The following is a 13,591-nucleotide window of genomic DNA, read 5'->3' as shown; positions in this document are numbered from 1 at the left end:
CGTGCGCCGAGCAAGGCTATTATTTCACTTTGATGTACAAACTGTTCTCGGAGCTACGCTCTTGACAGAAAAATGGAAAATTAAAATTATTCTCGGTATTATGTTTATGATAACAAACCAATTTAATACGATATACTCTTCGATGCGGTCCATGGGTTGTGGCTGCAACATCATATATAGGGTTCAACTGTAAGTATTGTATGCTAATTATTCATTTGATTTTTGAATCATTAATCTTAGAATACTGCATAGAGTATTTAACAACTAATCAACAATTATTTTCATTATTGTACAAAAATACAGAAATTATTTAATATATTTATTGTCAGGGTACAGTCGAGTTCCGATAATTCGAATGGCAAGGGGATTAGAATTTTCTTATTTTCGATTTATACAGAAATTCAAATAATCGAGAACGATATTTTTCAAGGAGATAAAATTTGTTTTCGATATTTCGCGATTTTCGATTAACGGTGTACAAATCATCTTCCGGCGAAACCTATGTAAAAACTTGAAATTCATAATGAATATAGGGTATTCAAAAAGCGATTATTATTCACCCGTTATGCATGTATTGTGTATGTGTGCTCAGTTAAGTATCCTTTGACTAAGTATTGTATGCCTCAGGATTGGTGGCTTTTAGCCAAGTGCTACTGCCACTGCCACTGCCACTGCCACTGCCACTGCCACTGCCACTGCCACTGCCACTGCCATGGCTACTACCACGTCCATGGCCATGGCCATGGCCACTGCCATTGCCATTGCCGTTGCTCTTGCCCAGAAGACAGACTTTGAAAAACGCAGGATACAACTTTTATAATTTGATTAGCTTTGTGCAGTGATTTTGCCTTTGAAGCTGAACTAAGAAGAGTTTTGTATTATTTATGCACTATAGTTCTTAGAATTATCGAAAGTTTAACAAACGCCTAGATAAGTGTGCACGTTGTCTGGTCTGAGCTGACATTATCCATGTCTCATATATTATGCAGAATAATACATCGAGAAATCATTGTAATCCAGTATATAAACTAACTGAAATTTGTTTTCCATCAGTTAGATGGGAAGATAAAAAGTAAACTAATTACATTTAGGCTTAGAGATTTAGCCAATAATAAATAATTTCTTTTTGCTGCTGGCAGTAAATATATTTTGGTTACAGTCCCTCAGTTACTGATAAATACGATTGATTAAATTCTCTTTTTCAGTCTGTATCATAATCTAGATTTGTGCAAACGCAAAGGTGTTTATTTTGTCGCACAAAATAAGAAGATAGCTTTAGGGATACGTCTTGTAAGCTCAGCTTCACAGCTCAATAAATTGTCGCTTATTAAAGTTGCAAAAAGGAAGCTTAGAGCATATCCTTGCTGCTGGAAATTTAAAACGGATTCAATTTCAATTGTTGCCGTGCGTGGCAATTGCTGTCTAGGGGGTCCACAGGAGTCGGCGGGTCTTGCAATTATGTTGGCGCTGTAAAGCAGCCAGCACGTATGTGCTGCGGTGTGTGTGTGTTTCTTTTCTCTTTTTTTGTTAAGAGAAGCGAAATAAAAGTAAATAATGAAAATAAAACGCTGGCGAAAGGCGCACAGATAAAAATAAAACGCATCGCATATAAAACGAAGTACCGACAAAATGGCAGACAGTTTGCGAAGCGGGAAGTGCCCCACTCCCATCGTGATTGTCTATAACGTCTCTATCCGATTAAAGCGCAATTCGGAGTCAATTAATACAAATGAGCGGCTCTTAATATGGATGGCGAGGGAGGGCGAGCGGGCGAGTGGAGGGGCTCTGGCGATTTGCACAATAACTCACAGCAGCAAGCAGGAAGAGGCAGCATTTTTGCTCTGTTCGCCCCTTGCAATTTAATTAAACAAACAGTTTGCCCTGCGGTTTTCGGCCAGCACTAGCTGCGGCAGCCGCAGTTGGCCCGGGGGACTAGTAATTTGCAGCGGCAACAGCGGCAACAGCAAAAATGTTTGCCAAGTGCCGACGTGTTGGCAACAACTCTAATCCGTTGTGAATAATTGTTATTGTTTTGGGCACTCGGAACGGGCACTTGTGCTCTAAATTTAATTGTCTAGGATTGAAGTTACACGGCCGTCCATTGCGGTCCGTCTAAGCGTCTGTCAGCCATATCGATTATTTTTAATTGCTTTTTAAGTCAAAGTCTGTCAAACAAAATAGGCGCAGTTAGAGCCCAAATAATTCACATATACAAGCCAGCATGGCTCTGAGCCATTCTCATGTTGAACAAGGTCGTAAGACAATGATATTTTGGTACATTTGAAAAGCAAGATTAATGCATTAATGTCTCGTGTCCTGTCACAGCTTGCCGTAATGGCCCAGAAATAGGTTTGCAAAAGCAATTAAACTAAAATTATGGAATTCCTAATCGATAACAAAATTTAGAAAATTATATAAGCCGCAGGTCTCAATAGCCTGTGTTTTACTTTGAGTTAATTTTAATTTTAAAACAAATCTAATTTCTATAAAAAATAAAAAATAATAATAATTTATAGCTCGGCCTTTCAACAGATATTTATAAATATTAATTTTACTTATTTGTATTGTATAAATTATAAATTAAATAGTTAATGATATATATAAATTTATTTAATTTATTAGAAGATTAATTTACTATTTTAATTAATTTAATTAAATTTCAAATAATTAAATAACTTTATTAATTAATTCATTTAATTGACTTAAAAAAAAACTAAAAAGAATATTTAATTATCCCAATATTCGTATATAATGTGACATATATTAAATTCATTTATATTATAAATTTATTTTTACATTATATTAAATATTTTACATTTATTATATACATATTTATTATATATATATATACATATATAGTATATTATACATAGAGTACCTCTGGTACCTTTAAAGTCAAGTGTTTGTATTTGATTCACAATTGAAAAAGAATGCAATTTCAACGAATTCGATAGCGTTCAAAATGATTTCGAGGAACTGAACACCCTTAAAAAAGCAATTTATATACACATACATAAATGTGCGTGCGTGTTAGTTAACGAGTGTGTGTGTGTGTGCTGTGTAAATATTGTATTGTTGTGGGGCCAGGATTTTGTCATGTCACAGCCAATTAAGCTACCTGAAATGAAAGATGAAACGTAAGGCGACAAAGCGTTGAAAGCGCTGCTGGGAATCGATGTATGTTCGAGACACGCCCACAACCACACACTTACTCATACACACATACACATTCAGACAAACAATAATTTATTTTGTATTTGTCTACTTGTATTGTAATGGCCCCTCAGTGTGGGCGTACAAAGCTTAGTTCCGTGCATCATTATCCCTTTTTGGAGTCTCAAATTGATTACGAGATATGAATTTCTGTCCTTAGCCGTCGAGCTAATTGTCAGGCGTCTAGCCAGTCGAGAGCTGAACATTTATACACATATCTGGAGGTGTTTATTATCGCTTTGTTTGGCCGATCACATGTCTGGGCTCGCGGGTAATTAAAATTCCACATAAATAAATATACATAACATATATTTATATACTGCTTCAGTTCGCCACACACATACGGCTTTAACTATCCAACGAACTTATCAAATATGAATAGCTGCTAAGGTGTGATGAACGGGATGGGAGAGGGCCTCACACATTGTGGGTAGCTGGGTTGGTTGATTATGTGTTGCTGTCTTGGCGACCAAACACCATCGACAAAATTATTATTGCATTTGTATTGCGGCAGTCGAAGAAGTACACACAGTGAATTCAAATCGATTCCATATTTGTGCTTGACAGACAATCACAAATCTGAACGGCTGAATGCGTAGTTGATGTGTGTACGTGTGTGTATTAGGCATTTGAGAATGTTGACCTAATTTGGCGTGCAATCACTTGACGCTCGCGGGTCCTTCGCCTCTACGGGCGCAATTCAAACACAATTTCCATAGCGCCAGCTAATACAGCTAATAAAGTGAACCCAACTTAAAGCCACAAAGCAAATAGGTGTGGTTGCTGCATGTGGCAAAGACGTGCTGGGGCAGGGGGCAAGCAAAGGGTCGGCTTCTTGCCCAATTCAGGCATAGACAGCGCATGAACGAAAGCCAGCACAAAACGGAAATGAAACTTATTAAAAGATTTGAATCTAATCGATTTTTGTCCTTTACGCCGAAATGAACTTTGCCGTCGCCAGCTCGCAGTTACCAGTTACCAGTTACCAGTTGCCAGTTGCCAGTTGCCGTTGCCAGCTGTGGTGCGGTGCGGTGCGGTGCGGTGGGGTGACCATGGCATTTGCCAGCCATAAATTTAATTGAAAACCCAAATAGTATTCTGTCTATGGCAGCATGGTGGCAAGGCGAGCCGAGTGCATGTCCGTATGCCAAGTAAACACGCATACAAACGTACGTACAAACATATATAGATGGATTTTATTAAATTTACTTAAGCGTCGATAACTCAACCAAATCATTGGCTTTTAGTGCAGAAGGCGAACGTGCTGACTGCCACCTGCACACGCAGACAAATGCGATTTCAAATAATTTGAATATCCAATTGAATGTGTGCACTTATCGTCACGCACACATATCTCTCAATGCACTCAGCGAGCTGCCTAGGTACAGACGAGCACCGTTCAGTGCCAGCCAGTGCCCCCCCCCCCCCCCCCCCCCCCCAGCCCAGGCAAAAGAGGAGAGTCACGTTTGCCAACTTGCTGGCGTTTAACACAAATGCCAACCCATGCACAGCATCAATTGTCTATTTGACCGTAGTCGTAGCCGTAGCTGTAGCTGCAGAGCACCGAATCGGTGGCCCATTGAAAGACCAACTAGACAGCGGCCATTTGCTGTGCCCTAGGGCTGGGGCCAGCTCAACTTAAGCTGCGATATTGAAATTCGCCTGAGCGGCAAAAGTGTTTGAGTGCATTCAGGCATTCCTACACTCACACTCTTGCAGGTGTGAGCGCCGCCACAGACATTTAAAATGCCAAACAGATTGCTGTGAAATGCTTTTCAGCAGGCGTTAGCAGTAACCGTAGCATATCTTTCAGCCCGCAACGATAATAATCGAGCATCTACATACTTTTAAATAATGATTAAAACTGCGGCGTAACAGCGTTAAAAAGTCACACGAGAATGCTTTTATGGCTAACAAGCGATTTGCATACGGTAAATTAAGTGCCAATCAGACTGAAAGCAACAACTGAACAATTTGCAGTTGTTTTTGTTTTGAAGAAACACTTTAAACTTTTATTGGCTTACAGCAGTCGAACGCACTCATGGACAATTTATTTGCAGTGTCATAAATATGCGACGTGCCTTTGTGGATATTCGACGCTTAAAAATAAAACTGCAGTAATTTTGTAATCTTTTTTAATGCCCGTGCACTGTCAATAAAAGTCAATTGAATTATAATACATAGTTTTACACATGCTGAATAAAAGTTAAATTTTTCATTCAGCATAATTGGTAAAGTGGTTCGATTTGGCTTTAATATAAATGCCATTCAAAATAGTTGTCTAATGGTTCGCACTCGGACGCCTGGGATAGAATCTGAAGATGGAGCTGACAATCAGAGCAAGTTGCTGACTAAATGCAATTAAACTAAAATATATTTCAGAGGCAGTCCAGCTCTTTGCAGTGTTTATTGAGAAATGCAAATAAGAATAATATTTATTTGATAAGTTCATGTGTAGATAGCTGCTCAATTGATTCCATATTTTGCTGCTTGGCAATAAACAGATATTTTTGAATTCTTTCAAACTCAATTCCATTTATTTAATTAACTTTAAATGGTGGCAACAAGTAACAGCTGCACTGAGCTCGCACAGACACACACGGCCGCAGAAAAGTAAATATGTGTGTGTAAACAGATGCGTGTATGTGTGTGTGTGTGTGCTCGTTCAGTTGGGTGCAATCAGTGGCTCAATCCTTTGTTGCTGTTTTGCCATCCAACTGAAAAAGAGAGACAGAGCAACCGTAATCGAAGCGCGTGAAACCAAAGCCAGGGCCAAAAGGAAATGCTGGTCGATGGCCAAAGGCAACCGATGCGTGTGCAATTTTTGTTAAATTTGTTAAACTGCAGCGAGCAGAGCCACAACTGTTGACAATTTAATGCTGAAAATGTTTTGAGTTCACTGCTTGCGCTTCAATTGTAACGCTTCAACTAATTAAATTTAATGTCCCAAGACACTTTCAACATAATTGTGAGCAGTAAAAATAAAAAATATATATTTTCTACTAGGTGTTCCCTTGATTTGACCTGTATAAATGTTGAGATCTCTATAAATTTATTATAATTTAATTTTTAATTTAAGCAAACGAAAACTTTATCACATTGAATGTTAAGCTAAAAGTTCGAGTTACTATTTCGATACAATTGTGATTAATAAATGTATTTTGGCATTAGGAATTTTCTTTATTATTTCATGAAAAAAAAAAAATAAAATAAATATATAAAAATAAATAAATAAATAAATACATAAATAAATAAATAAATAAATTAATAAATAAATAATAAAAATAAAAAAAAAATAAAATCAAATAGGAGGAGTATAAATGATTTAGCCAAAAGTCGAAAACTAAATCAAGTTAAACTTAATACAATATGTGATAAGTGCGTTCGATTTATTTTATTTATTTTTAGAGTATTGAGCTATACGTTCGATTTAGTATGCATATTTAGTTTTCTTTTACATAAATAAGTTTCTGGGGTATTCAATTAAAACTATTCACCATCCGTCGAATGCCATCCGTGCAGCACTTTTGGTTGCATGCCACTTGATCACGTGACTGTGGAAAACCGTGCATTTATCTTTTTAACCGCCGGCAGCTGTCATAAATGCAGCCGCACATGCAATGGCAATCGCATAAATACAGCAATTAGCTAAAGTTGCGTATACGAGGTGTTGGCTCACGCTATGCGTTTCCGTGTGTGTTTACTGCTGCCTCAGGCACTAAAGCCATACGCCGGCATGGAAATTTATGAAAGTGTGTCTGTGTGTGTGTGAAATGCAATAAAAACTATGGATGCAATACATTTGATTCACTTGCGCTCTCTATTATCATCGGTTGCTGTGGCGCTAGGGGTAAACAGACAGACTAAGAGACAGGCAGACAAACAGAAAGGGAGGGAGAGGGCGAAGTAGGGCAATGGCACGGTGTTTTGTGTATCAGCGCACATGTGAATGTGTGCGCGTGTGTCTGTGTGATGCGTGCAGATCTCAGCTAAGCCGTATTAACGTCATTCAAAACGCGCATCTAAGCAGCAGGCCCTTTGGCCCCAGCTCAAGCTCCAGCTTAGGCCCCAGCGCCAGGCCTTGCACGGCTGCACACGCCGCCGCTCACAGTAGAGCGCGCCCGCCACTTGCGAATAGCGGTTGCCGATTTTGGCTGGCGGCGGTGCACAAACGGCGCACAATCCATACATATTTAAGTACAAGTGATGGCGCCATTGCCATTGCCATCGCCGTCGTCGTCGTCGTCGTCGACGTCGCTTGGCCGTGTTAAACACGTATTCAACACATGCTCGACATGTCGTCGGTGAGTGTCGTTGTTGTAGTTGTAGTTGTTGTTGTTTCTATTGTTAATGCTGTTGCTGTAGCTGTAGCTGTAGCTATAGCATTGCTGCGTTCGCCCTGCAGCCACAGCGGTATTCAGTTTGTACAGCCAGAAATCATTCTGGCGCACCCAGAACACTTCTTGCCCTCCAGCTAGAGGAGCCTAGCGCCATATTCTCGTATTTACTCTGGTGTGTGTACAACATGGGAGTTTTTATTATTGCTTCTTTCTCTCTCTCTTTCTCTCTCTGCTCGTCTCTATCTCACTCGTTTCGTTTCTATCTGTCGTGCTCTCTGCGATTTCAGCTTTGTTCGACAGCATTTCAATTACTACAAATGATATTTGTGTGTGCTGCAGGATGTGATGTGTGCTCTACGCTATGTCGCGTTGCTCTGTTGCTCCCAGGCGTCGAACTCCTTCATACTGAAGCTTCATTATCATCTATCTCATTCTCTTTCTCTCTCTCTCTCTCTCTCTCTCTCTCTCTCTCTCTCTCTCTCGTGCGGTCTCCAAATAACTTTCATTGATTTTTGCACCTTTTCAGAATTTTCTGTTTTCTTTTTTTTTTTAATAGCATTTTTTTGCTAGGGACAACAGTCGGAAGACCTTAGAAACTGTTGCAAATTGCGCTTTGGTCTGGGCAATTGGGGGGACTGAAGGGTGGCTGATTAATGAATTACCTCAAAGCGACTTGTTTGCTTTTATGCCTCAAATCGCAATCTTTTGTCCCAGCTGTCATTAAGTTAAATTGTGCGTGTGTGCCATTAAAAGTTTGCCTAGCCTTCGACGTTGTCCTTACTTTTAATTATATATATCACTGTCTCGCACACACACGCCCACACGCACACACACACACACACACACACACACACACACACACACACAGCCACACACGTGCACATACTCATGCAGCCACATTCTGTCAAAGTGGCCTGTCAACAGCCGTTGGCCAGTCGCTCAAGCAATCGAGCGGTCATTGGACCAACTTTTGATGAGGGTTGTCATCGTCATCGTCAGCGTCAAACAAATGAAAACATATGTAGCGGTAAAAGCAGCACCCAACAGCAACAACAGCAACAACAGCAACAACACCAGCAACAGCAGCCCAAACGAGTGTCCATATTAATATCAAATGAACTGTGAGCACAATCATGATGTGCCTGCGGTCCTGCGGCAGCAAAATGTGCTGGACAAAACTTTCTAATGGCATCTGACACCGCCGCCAGCCACTGACCCACAATAGATGACACAATTTTACATTTTGCATTTTAACTTTGTGCTTCTGATTTCATAATCAAATGCTATTAACTAACTAACTAAATATTTCATATACTCTTAGTAGAATATGATTCACGAAGGGGTGGACAACTACCAATGGCATCTGAAATATGTATCAACATACATGAAAGAGAAGAGGGAAATACTGAATGAGAATAACAAAGTTAAATTATAAAACATAAAAGTACTTCAATTTCAATTTCAGATCATTCTGTTTGCAAGATTTAGAAACAACTAAAAATGTTTGTTGTTGTTGTTTTTTAATGCCCACAGAAACAATAGTATTCTAGTATGTATATAGAGAAAATTGAATGCGTTGCAATGCAAATGATCTATAAAGCGAATTATTGAAACAACAGAATTGTTTTCCACTCTGTTTTTGTGTGTAGAAATAATTGAGAATTTCTGTGCCCAGTGCACGGCAATGGAGTTGCAGCCATCGGAGCTGACTGACTCGATTCTAGTGCATGCGTTGTTTGTTTACTGGGCATAAATAAAGAAAACATCCTCTATCACACAAGCACACAAGCACACGAACACACACACTCACACAATCGGAGTGGTGCAATGTAATCAAGGGCTATCGCATTGCGTATTTGAAAACTCGAATGCAATCTTGGCCAATAGGCGAATGTGTGTGTGTGCGTGTGTTGGTCCGACGCCTGCGCCTGTCTGCTGCTGCTGCTGCTATGCGAAGTCCTTTGGCTGGTCAGTGACCGTAGCTCTGTGGGGCTTATTCAACTGGTGAGTGCAATTGTCGGTTATTGGCGCCCGGGTGCACACACGAATGCGCCTCAGGCGCTGGCAGCACGGCCAGTGACTGCCCGAGCGAGTGACATATTGCCTGACGGCGCTGGCAGAATGATAATGGCAGGTGAGCCAACACCTGCCGACATTTGCAACTTTAGTTCGGCGCTGTGCCGACATTAATGCCAACTGCACCGGCCACTGGCTGGCAGTAGGCAATATTCATATTTTAATGGTTAAGTCTTTGACTCAATTAGCAACTGGTCAGCAGCTAGACCTGTGTGTCGGCTGCAGCTGACATATATGTCCCCACAGGATAATCACTGTAAACTGTGGCCATTTATGCATATGAATTTATTCAAATCAGGGCATGGCAGGGCATGGCTAGCAGCAGAAAACGACCTGCTCCCCGACGAGCTGGCATTTTGTTGTGGTTCTGTTGATGCTAAACTATTTTGCATTTAGACCAGCCAGCGCTTAAACCAAAGCCATAGCCATAGCCATAGCCATAGCTGTAGCCGTAGCCGTAGCTGAAGCCAAACCCAAACCCAAAGCCAAAGCCAAAGCCAAAGCCACAGGCACTAGCATAGTCGATGCCAAACGCTTCGTCCTGCGCCAAATACGTGCCAGTTACTTGCATTCGCTATATGCGCGAGAGTCTCTGTGTATACGTGTGTGTGTGTGGGTGTTCGTTTTCGGGTATGGGCAGCTTTGTTCACATGTTTTCACTTGCTGCTTAATTTGCATTTAAATGGTTTTTGCACTTAGGCTATTTCCCGTGTAAATGAGCTTTGTTGGCTGTTGTTGTTTCTGGGCTTGTTTTGCCATTGTTGTTGTTGTTGTTGTTGCTGTCGCTGTTGCTGTTGTTGTTTCCTCGGCCCACTAAGCAAGCCAGTGCTAGAGGCCGAGCTTTTGTTTTATATAGGCTTAACTTGCATTTTACCAAGGACACATGCCACTTCCTGGGCCCAGTAAACTAACATTGTGCGGCTGCACGTATTATACAATATATGTATGTATACACTGTACGATAATGCTCAGGGCCTCGCGACGCCTCGCCCTGCCCGAGTCGATGCTGCTGGGAGAAATGTAGTCAATGACCTTTGTTATTTCCAGTTACTTAAGGCATTCCCAGCACTTGGCAGTTCCAGCAATTTTGCACTTTGAAACTTGGCCAGGTAATATCATAATAAGATTAGAGTGTATAAGTCCGTGTATTCGATGTAATCTTAGACTTCCCTCTAAGCTATCAAAGCACTTAGTATCATACTGCGTGTAATCTGAAACCACTCGCCGGCAATTTGCAGAGGACCCATATAAAAGCCAACGATATGAGGGTATGAAGCTTACAAATTCATATATATTGTTGTAAATGATGTGAATTCTGAAAATGAACCAAATGATTTGAGTAAACAAATTACAATTACCCACACATGGAGAAACTCGGAGTAATGAATAACAAAACACTTTAAAAATGTAACACAAATATTTATAGTTTTAATTGATTCCAGCATTAATATGTGGATATCTTTGATTATGTTTACACAATGAAATAACGCCGCAAAAATAATGAAATCTGCGAGTCGGCGATGGCAAATAGAGGCGGAATGTATACTGTGTAAAATATTAAACGCTTAGCGCACACTGTGTACATTTGCATTTGCATAAACAAATACCGAATATAATAAATATTTATCTATGCATAACGGGACATATCTGTGTGTACGTTTCCCATTTTTGGTTGTCCGCCCAAATTGAATACATGCGGAAGAATAACAGGAAAAGTGTTATTTGTAGAACTGTGACATTGCCCAGTGTCGACCGAGCCCTGTGCCCTTCATCTTTCATCTTTCGGCTGGCTGGGATTTATGTAAGTGACATTTATCATACGCCAAGTTGGCACTGAGCTTATCGATTGACTGCATGGCTGCATGACGGCTAGAGGAAGAGGAGCAGGAGCAGGAGCAGGAGCAGGAGGAGGTGGCACATAGACGGCAAATTGTCGTGGGCAGCACAGTCAGCAAATTAACACTGGGCACCAGCCACGCCTTTTATGACTTAATAGCTGAGCTGACTTGTATAAAATAAGTATGTCAGTCAGCAAACATTGACCGAGCGGAGAGACCATGTTCCCATTTAGCACACTGTCAACTTTTGTTGTGGTCACTAATGATGACAGCCGCCCAGCCAAAACATCAACACACACTCCAGCTGACACACACATGCACACACACATATCGGTGTAAATATCGTGTGTGTGTGTGTGGGGGTGCTGGGGTATCTGTCTGCCTTTGTGGATAACGCCAACTGCCGGCTGCAAAATGCACAAATAGTCCTTGGCTCTCGCATGCCACAATGGTGTAGCCATGACTGCTGCCCCCATCTGCACCCGTCTCCCCTGCATATCGGGGCCCGACTTTTGTAGGTAACGAGCGGAGCGTCAAAACAAGCTGATTTGATTGTTTGTAATTAAAAGTGGACGCAGCGAAAATTAAATTGACTGTCCACAGGACACAACGTATCTGCATGTGCTTGTGTAAGCCACGATGCGCATAAAAGTTTATGTCCACGTGCTTGGTGCCTGCTTTCAATTTAAACTCTGAAATCTAATAAAAAATAAGCGAGTAATTCAAGCTCTGTGTGCTCTACGTGCCACGACCTCGACGACAGTATAAAGCTGTAGAAAAGCGCACAGGAAAATTAAATCCCGATTGCTTGAGAAAACTTTCCTGGGTAGTTTATTTGCGTTGTGCCTAACGACTAATTGATACGCCGCAGCACTGTCAAAGCTGGATGGGTCTTAAGGGACTTTAGTCACTTAAAGCTGAGCCCACATCGAACCAAGAGATAGATGTCTGTCAACATGTGTATTAACAGCTATGAGTAATTGGCTGCGGTGACAACTTGAGGGAGTGACTGTCCCTGCGCCGACAATGAACAGAAAAATAATTGTATGTATATAAAAGCCATGAACTAGTATTTGAGAAGGTCAAAATCTATGCAATCTATAAGCAAAATCAAAATATAGAACAGTAGTATACAGTCATTCTCTAAGAACTCGAGCTCAAGTCTCTGGAAATACAATGTTTATTTATATTTATTTAATGACATCAACTGCGGGTATTTAAAGTATTTACATTAATATCCATATTTACATTCAGCAGTGGAAAAGTGAGTTCAGCCAAACCTATATAGGAAATATGTTGCATGCTTCGTTTCCGCCTATTCTCAAACAATAAATTATAGGGGCAACACTTCCTTGAACACTTTGTTCTATTTGTACTAATTATAACTATTAGTACTTCGTACCTTTAGCCAATTAAAATATGTATAAATTATATACCCATTAAAACGTGAGTCCTATAAATAAACTAAGCGAACAATGCACAGTGGTCCAAATGCCAAAAAATGATTAATTTATTTACTTATGAGTCACTTTATTATAAGTAAAATTTCGGTATAAAAAAAAAGTATTGTCTTTGACATTTTTCTGTTAAGAGTATTATAATAAAGTCTGAGAAAAATTGTAGAGAGACAGAACTAAGTCTATGTAACGTCTCTATTGACTATTGAACGCAAATGAAATGCAATAATATGAAATGTTTATCTCGAATGGAATATGAATAACATTTGTACCGAAAAGAAGACATAAATCCACTGATATTCACCATATGATTTACACCAAAGTCTGCGGGAGACAGTGAATAAACTGAGGTAAACCGCAATCGACACCGCAATTGAAACCGCAATTAAGGCCGCAATAATTTACATGAAACATAATTGTTCAATACAATTTTAAAGCTTACGGTAATTAGGGGTTTGAAAGCCCGAGATATTATTTAAGACCAATTCACATTCTTAAACTTTGATAATCGTTCAAATGTCTGATAGGCCAATTATGGGGCTAAGTGCATTGTTTGCTTCTTTGTTTTAAGTGAAATAATATCTGGACAAATAATTGTATAGTGGCCGAACCTTTGGCAACTCGGAAAGCAATCAAAACAATGGGGCATTGGGGTTGCTGTCTACCG

This window comes from Drosophila navojoa, chromosome 2 (assembly GCF_054131105.1).
Source record: "Drosophila navojoa isolate 15081-1374.11 chromosome 2, UAZ_NAV_1.0, whole genome shotgun sequence".
NCBI lineage: Eukaryota > Metazoa > Arthropoda > Insecta > Diptera > Drosophilidae > Drosophila > Drosophila navojoa.
This window is presented reverse-complemented; position numbering follows the sequence as displayed.